Source organism: Lepidochelys kempii, chromosome 3 (assembly GCF_965140265.1).
Source record: "Lepidochelys kempii isolate rLepKem1 chromosome 3, rLepKem1.hap2, whole genome shotgun sequence".
NCBI lineage: Eukaryota > Metazoa > Chordata > Testudines > Cheloniidae > Lepidochelys > Lepidochelys kempii.
Window position 1 is genome coordinate 92,487,457 of NC_133258.1, and position 7,682 is coordinate 92,495,138.

The 7,682-nt window shown below is 40.5% G+C and overlaps 1 long non-coding RNA gene across 1 annotated transcript; it reads left to right on the forward strand.

Moving 5' to 3' along the window:
- The first annotated feature begins 300 nt into the window (after positions 1-300).
- Positions 301-7,419, forward strand: LOC140908230 (uncharacterized). The gene is made up of 3 exons (XR_012157811.1): positions 301-422; positions 5,944-6,406; positions 7,098-7,419. It is a non-coding gene; the product is annotated as an uncharacterized lncRNA (long non-coding RNA).
- Positions 7,420-7,682: the final 263 nt, after the last annotated feature.

Here is a 7,682-nt window from a genome sequence, read left to right on the forward strand (position 1 = left end):
AGCTGGGAAGTCTGGCCTAAGAGAGTGTGAGCATGAGGAACTGTAATAACTGAGGGGGAAACAGATTAATATCATCCCAAGCAAAACAAAATGTTTCAAGTCAGTCTAACAAATCAAAATGTAATGTTGATTTGGGAATGTTGGTATGTTTCATTTCTATTGAAAATGCCAAAACAAGATGTTTTGACATTTCCAAAAGGAATTTTTTTTTTGAATTTTCATTCAGAAGAAAAAAAATGTATTGTAATTCAACCTTCTGTTTCAATTCAGGATGAAAACAAATTTTGAAATATTGGAATTTCCAGCTCTACAAATAAGGAATTTTCACACTTTTCTGCACTGTCCTGAGGAGGGCTGCAGATCAATAACACTTCCTGAAAAAGGAAAGAAGGATGATGGAAATGGCTCTGCTTCCCTTGCAGGTGAGGCTGGCAGTGACTCCTTTTGCCTTTCTGTAGATGGGGCTGCAGGTTACAACCTATCATTCGAGCTATTTTAGTTGCAACGTGCCTTGGAGGCCATGATTCCACAGAGTGTCAGCATGGTCTAGTGAATAAGGCGATTGGACTGGGAGTTAAAAGACCTGCATTGCATTCCTTGTTCTGCCACTGACCTGCTGGGTGAGCTTGGGCAAGGCACTTCTGTTTCTCCTTTCACCCACTGAAGTCTTACCAATGTAGATCGTAAACTTTTTCAGACAAGAACTGTCACTTACTATGTACTTGTACAGAGCCTAGCCCAATAAGGCCAGTCTTGGTTGTGGTTTCTAGGTGATACCGTGATATAAATAAATAATAACAACTGTGCATGAGATGCACAGGTACAATACTAGCACTTTCATCCTCTGGGATCACCGAATACCTGCAATCCGAGGTATTTGTATTCAATGTCTTGGGACTGATGAGGTCCACAGTAGAGGTGGACAGAGAAAGACTACCTCCTAACCTTCTTTGAAGTTCAGCAGCAAACAGTACCAGGAGGTAAAGTTTTTCATACCTTGATCAGAGGACACGGCAATATTACATTAAGTAAAAGCATCAAAGAGAGTAATTAAAAAGTTATGAGGACAGTCTATAGAGGAAATATTGGTTAGCTAAAATAATAATTAAAAACCCAGATGTGTCTTTAACTCTGTCTGCACTTTCCTAATAGTAAAAACAACAACAACAAAAAAACCCAACAGATAATCATGCCTTAATGAGTCAACATAATTAGTTATTAACCATTAGAAAAAAGTAAATAGTTGTTCATTAAAAGTTTAATGGTAGGATTTTCAAAAGCACCCAAGTGACTTAGCATTAATTGGACTTGTGCTGATAAACTGCTCCAGAGCCTTCAAAAATTCCATTGAAAAAGTATCTGACATTAAAAACCCCACCAAAAATATCCAAACTTATAATAAATTTGTGGAAGAATCCTGTTCAGCAGTGGGAAGACTGGGATGCAAAATATCATTGCTTTTTATGGAACCACCCCTAAAAGTCATGATTTTTTAAATGGAAATTATAGGAATCACTAACACAGCCTTAAACCTAATCTTCTTATTAGAAGGAATTGTTCAACTAACTCTTTGAAATTGTAAATATATGTCTAATAACTTGCAAAACACCGCAATTTTTTTTTAAAAAATAAGCTAACACTCATTCTTTTCTGGGTTCCACTCTCCATAGAAAGGAATATTATATAATGACACAAAGAAAGTGTGTAAACATAAGACTGAGAGCTGAACTTTCTAAATGTTAAATTGAAATGGCTCAAGGCACGCTATCAATGAGGCACAGCAATAATTTATTTGGTAAATGATTACTACTTGAATCAGTCTGTCCCTACAGAGAATGATGCATTAACCAAAGATGGAGGCAGGATCAGTGAAGCAGATAAATGCACTTGATGCACTCAATCAAGTGACATTAGTGCTGATGACATACAGTAATTTTGAAATCAAAACTGCAAACTAGCTATCAACAAAACAAAAGTTATGACGTCAGGAAGATAAGGCTCAAAGGCAAGTAAATATTAGTGTTGATAAATTAACTAGATAGATGATGAAGAATGAAACATTATTTTCTTGAAGAGAAATGAAACAGTTCATAGCAGAAACACTGAATATGCATGACAAATATAAATTGTAGCAAAAAGTTTAAATAAAACAGAATACATGATAATATTGATGAAGTAATCAACAGCAAAAATGCCCCCCTCAAAAAAAAGAAAGAAAAGAAAAAGAAAAAGAAACATACCACACAGTGAAAGATGTTAAATTAATTTTCTCAAAGTTTCCCCCTACACTACAAGAGCAAGAGATCAATGAAGAAGGAAATTAAACCCTTCTGGCTTGGAATGGGAAATTAAGTTACTGAGGATGGCAAATCAGATGTAGGTGATGGATATATGATCATTATCTTTAGAACAGGGGAGATTAAAGTCATGTCATGGAAAGAGGGCTGTATATATCCAATGTCCTGGATGGCTCTAACACTGAAGGAGAAGAATGTGAATTAGGACATATCCTCTGGGCCAGATGAAGATTACTGTCCAAAGAGAATAGGATTTATTGACAGACATGATAGAGCACAGTACTTGAACTCTGATGATGAGCTAGGTACCAGTAGGATGACTCTGGAATTCAAAACAGGAGAAAAAAACCTTTCTAATGAGAGGAAAAAGAGAACACCAAAAGACCATGAATCTTTATGTAGGACTTAAGTGACCTTCTTCCCAAAAGGCTGCTAAAAGTCTTGCAAGTCAATCCATTTATAGTCTCTAGGCCCATGTAAAGAATATTTCATTTTCACTGTGATGTTAGGATACTGAGTTCCTTTGTTATGAGGAATTAATTCTGTCTCTGGTCCCCTAAAATAGCTGTTGAAGAGAAGGCACTAGGGGCATCTTGGATGGTGCTGTCAATGCCAAAGCTACAGGAAGTTCATATCATTAGACAAGGGGAAGAATTGGGCACAGATTCAGATTCTCCATTGCTCCATGGAGAGTCAGTAGAGGTTATGTTAGTCATTTGACTGAAGTAGCCTTCAAAGAATGGCTCAGCTGATGCTCCCCACCCTAAAGGGGAATATTTCTTGTCACTCCCCAGCTATTTCATGCATCTGCCCAGTGACTGGCTTGGCTGCGCTGGTCAGACGCTGAGCTCTGGATTTAGTAATTCAAAAACATTAATGAAAATTAATTTTCACATTCAAAAGCATTAATAAAAATTAGTGGCCACACTTAGAACTTTTAATAATTTGTGAACCACATGTCTTCATAAATGTCTAAGGCACCTATTGTCATTAGGGATTAACAGCCAGATTTTTAAAGACAGGCACCTGTGGGATTTTCAAAAGTGCCTGGGTGCCTAACTCTCATGTGAAAATCCCACTAGGAACCATTCTGTTTCTATAGGTGCTTAAATACCTAAAAATCTGGGCCTAAACCTGTAAGTGGAATAATTAGCTAGTTTCTGAGTTACTTTTATTTAAATGCACACATGCATCCTTTCATGTTCAATAGCCACTCAACCCACTTTTGTTGAAACTATCAAGAAAAACATAGGGTGACCATATGTCCTGTTTTGGTCGGGGTAGTCCCTTTGCTAAACCCTGTCCCGGCCATGCTGACTTTTTTGGCAAAACCTGCATTTGTCCCGTTTGCTCTTGCCAGCTGATGATCGGTTGCCCAGTTTTGCCAAAAGAGTGGATTACAACCCCTAGTGGGGTGCAAAGGAACGTGTGGGGGGAAACAACAGCCCCACATGAGGAGAGGGAGGGCTCAGGCGAGTATCTCGGGCCACTCCAGCCCCGCACGGGTGTTGGCTAGCCCTAGGCGGTGTCCCATTTTCCCTTTTCGGAAATGTGGTCACCCTAAAAATGATGTTCATTTGAGGGCTGAAATTATGTTTGATTAATTTTAGTCCAAAAGGACATTGCTGAGAAAGAAGGTGTTCCAGCCTTCTCCTGCTGCCATTGACGTCAATGGGAATTTTGCCAATACTTTAGCAGTAGCAGCAGGAATTGCCCAGAAAGTTTCTTAGCTTTTCCAATGTACTGCCTTATGATTGTGATGGCTGTGATGTCACTTGCTCTGAAATAGCCAGCAGGAAATCTGGAGCTGAGATTCTAGTGGGTTAATGATTGGCTCTAATGTTACTGAATTAGTGCTAATTAGAGCTGGGTGAAATTTTTCAACCAAATAGTTTATTTACTGAAAAATGCAGTTTTGGTCAATCTGAAACTATTTTTGAATTTACACAAATTCCCTGAATTGTTTCAACCAAAACAGTACTTTATTTTATTTTGGGGATTTAAATGCCATTCACAAAATGGCTAGAAGAGGACATGATGGTGTATAAAATACTTGTATAGTGATTGGGACAAAGAAGAGAGTGAGAATGACTCTATAGCCTGATGGTGAGGGGAGACTTCCATGGGAGACCCAAGTTCATGTATCTGCTCCACTTCAGGAGGAGAGGGAAATAGAACTAGTGTCACCCATGTCCAAGTTAGTGCCTTGACCACTGCGCTAAAAGTTAGAAGGGAGGCAGTGGCAGTTTCTCCTCCAGCTGTTTTGTGAATCTAGCCTTTTATTTCCTTTTCTTTTATGTTAAAAAGTACCAAGAAATGAAATGGTTCATTTCAGGTTGAATACATGTTTTGCTGATTTTTCTAATTTGCTGAAGTTTATTTGAATGTTCAGCTTTGGTTTGGGTCAAATCAATTTTTCCCCCTGATTTTTCAGCAAACCCCCAAAACCAGTTATTTGCAAGCTCTAGTGCTAACCACATTTTAAAATAGCCATCTATGGCCTTGTCTACACTACTGGGACAAGTTGACCTAAGTTATGTAGCTTTGGTTGACTTACTGCAGTTTCTACACCATGCCGTGTTGACAGGACATGCTCTCCCGGAGACTTACCTTATTCTCTTTCCTGTGGAGTACCAGAGTCGACCGGACAGTGCTCTGTGGTTGATTTAGTCAGTCTTCACTAGATCTGCTAAATCGACCCCCTCTGCATAGATTGCAGCAGCATCGATCCCCAGTAAGTGTAGACATGGCCTATATGTTTGACTTAGTTAGGGATTTTGTAAACAAATTCTGATTTTTTTTTAGTATAATCTTGGCAGGTAGCTTTTAAAACTAAAAAAGTTTGTAAAGAACAAAAGGAGGAAAAGGACAGAATAGCACTGAAGATTAATGTAGTGCCCCCTGGAAGCCTGCATCTGAATGTAGATTCACTTAGCCTTGAGTATAATAATCAGGTCTGTAGAGCAAAATTAAGACACTAAAAGGGAGCGATCTAAAATTAAACAACACTACCAGTGTAGCATAAGTGTACATTTGAACCTGTATCTCATGTACTCCAAAACATTTCTTCTGTTCCTGATCCTTGAGACCTGAGTTATACTCTGTGAAATTTTGTGCTTATATTGCATTATAATTCTGTAAATAAACTCTTTCACTTTCTAATGATAATGTAACTCTATGCAGCAGGCTATTCAACAGGCCACAGAAATAGGAGAAAATGAGAACATACTCAGCAGTTTAAGAGACACTAAAAGTGGTGGTGTTCTTTAGGCCTTGTTTACACTACAGAGTTTTGTTGACAAAAGTCAGCCTTTGTTGACATAACAGTAGAACTGTACATACTACAATGCTCTTTCCACTGACAAAACTCTCCTGCTTTGCACACAAACAAAAACCACCTTGACAAGAGGTGTAGAGCTTTATGCAGCCAAGTTATTTTGACAAAGTGTCAGTGTAGTAGACACTGCGCTTGGTTATGTCACTGTAAATGGCCTCCAGGAGGTGTCCCACAATGCCAATCCTGACTGCTCTGGTCAGCAGTTTGAACTCCACTGCTCTGCCGCCCGGTAAACAGGCATCAGTCCCTCCCCCTTTAAAGGACCAAGAATTTTTGAAATTTCACTTTCTGTTTCCTTGGCATGGACAGTTCATATCACATCTTCCCAATTGACCATGGCACGCCACGCAGCAAATGCTCTTCCGCTTGGAGCACACCTGAATTGCTGAATCTGATGGCACTGTGGAGAGAAGAGGCTGTGCAGTCCCAGCTCCACTCTAGACATAGGAACTTCTATACCTGTGATCAGATTTCTCATGATCAAACCGTCTCTCTGATGCTGTGCCGAAGACCTGATGCTTCTACAAGAAGCTGGACACCATCTTTGGCAGCTACCTCCCTTCCACCACCAACAGCCCTGTGGATAGTTCAGTGGGCTGGGGACTGCGGACAGCATACTCAACCCTGAGGATGAAGTCATGGATGAGGAGGTCGAGTTGGAGGATGAGATGGGACAAGTGACAAGGTTATCCAGTACCGTGGCGAACGAGGACCTCTTCTTGACCCAGGAGACGCCATCTCTGGCACTCATGATGCAGGAGAGAGAGATCTGGTAAGTGATCTTTTTAAGTTGATGCTGCTCATATATATCAGGTCGAGCAGTCCTTTGCTTTGTTATATTCTAGAAGTGGGTGAAGAGATAGAAATATACAAGACTAGCTGTGTTTGCGTATGTTTCATATTCCCCTGTGCAGCTAAGCAGTGTAGCAGAACAGTGTGTTAATGCACACCGAGATTTCATGGAAATCTTCCAGAGAGCTCTCTAGGAGGTCTCTAGGTACTCACCAATCCTCTACTGGAGGTTCCCTGGAAGAGCTTCTTTGTTCCATCCCCCCACTGTATGAAACTTTTACTTGTGCAGGGACCAAAGTGGCACACAGGAGAGAAGCATAGGGACCTGGTTTGAAGCCACACGCATGCAAAAGATGCACCCTGGCATCCTGGCTTACCCTCAGGAGTGAAATATCAGCTTCAGTGACCCCCACCTGTGAAAAATGGTAGAAGAATTTACAATTTTGTCTCTCCTCACCTGCAGTAATCCCTTTTTAAAAACTGCCTAAACGCTTTTCCCTTTGTTTAGTATCCTTCCCCTAGCCGAACTCTGCATGTTTAGGGTGTTCACTGAGCTGTGTGCTTGCCAAGGGAGGTGCATTTTAAAAAGAGGTGCATTTTACTATAATGATTTGATGCTGTGAGCGCACTAACAATCATGCTTCTGTTTATTGTTTCTGGTTCTTCTGCAGATGTGGCCTTCAGGGCCACCCTCTACATACCTGCAGAGTGCCTCTGCCAGATAAGGAAGAGCAAAGAGGACTAGATGGCCTCCTGAGGTCTCGTCCAACCCTAATCTTCTATGATTCTATGTTGTAGTCTCTAATCATGTTTCAGGGAGAACACGTGCATGCTCACCCTCACCCCTGCAGCCAATACAGAAATGCTTGCTATGTGCTCCCCAAACTCCTCCCACACATTCCTTGTAACCTCCCGGCCCATCTCAGTACCCCATTCACTCCACCCCTTCAGACAACTTCCAAAATGATAGCTGGAGTTACACACTGCTCGGAGAGCCTACACTGTCCTTCACTGTGATCTCCCTTTCCACCAAGAGTTTTGTGTGTGTTGTTTATTGGTATTTAATAAAAACATACTGTTATTTGTCTCCTAAACATGGTGGTTGCTGCTGGAATTAATACACAGTGGCAACTAGCACATTTAAAGACTACAGATCATGGGCAGGAATCATCGAAATTTTCATGCAAGGTGGCAACTTAATAAAGCAGGGCAGGGTGCTGTATAGAAAGACACAGTTCTGGTTCTGATTGTCAGAA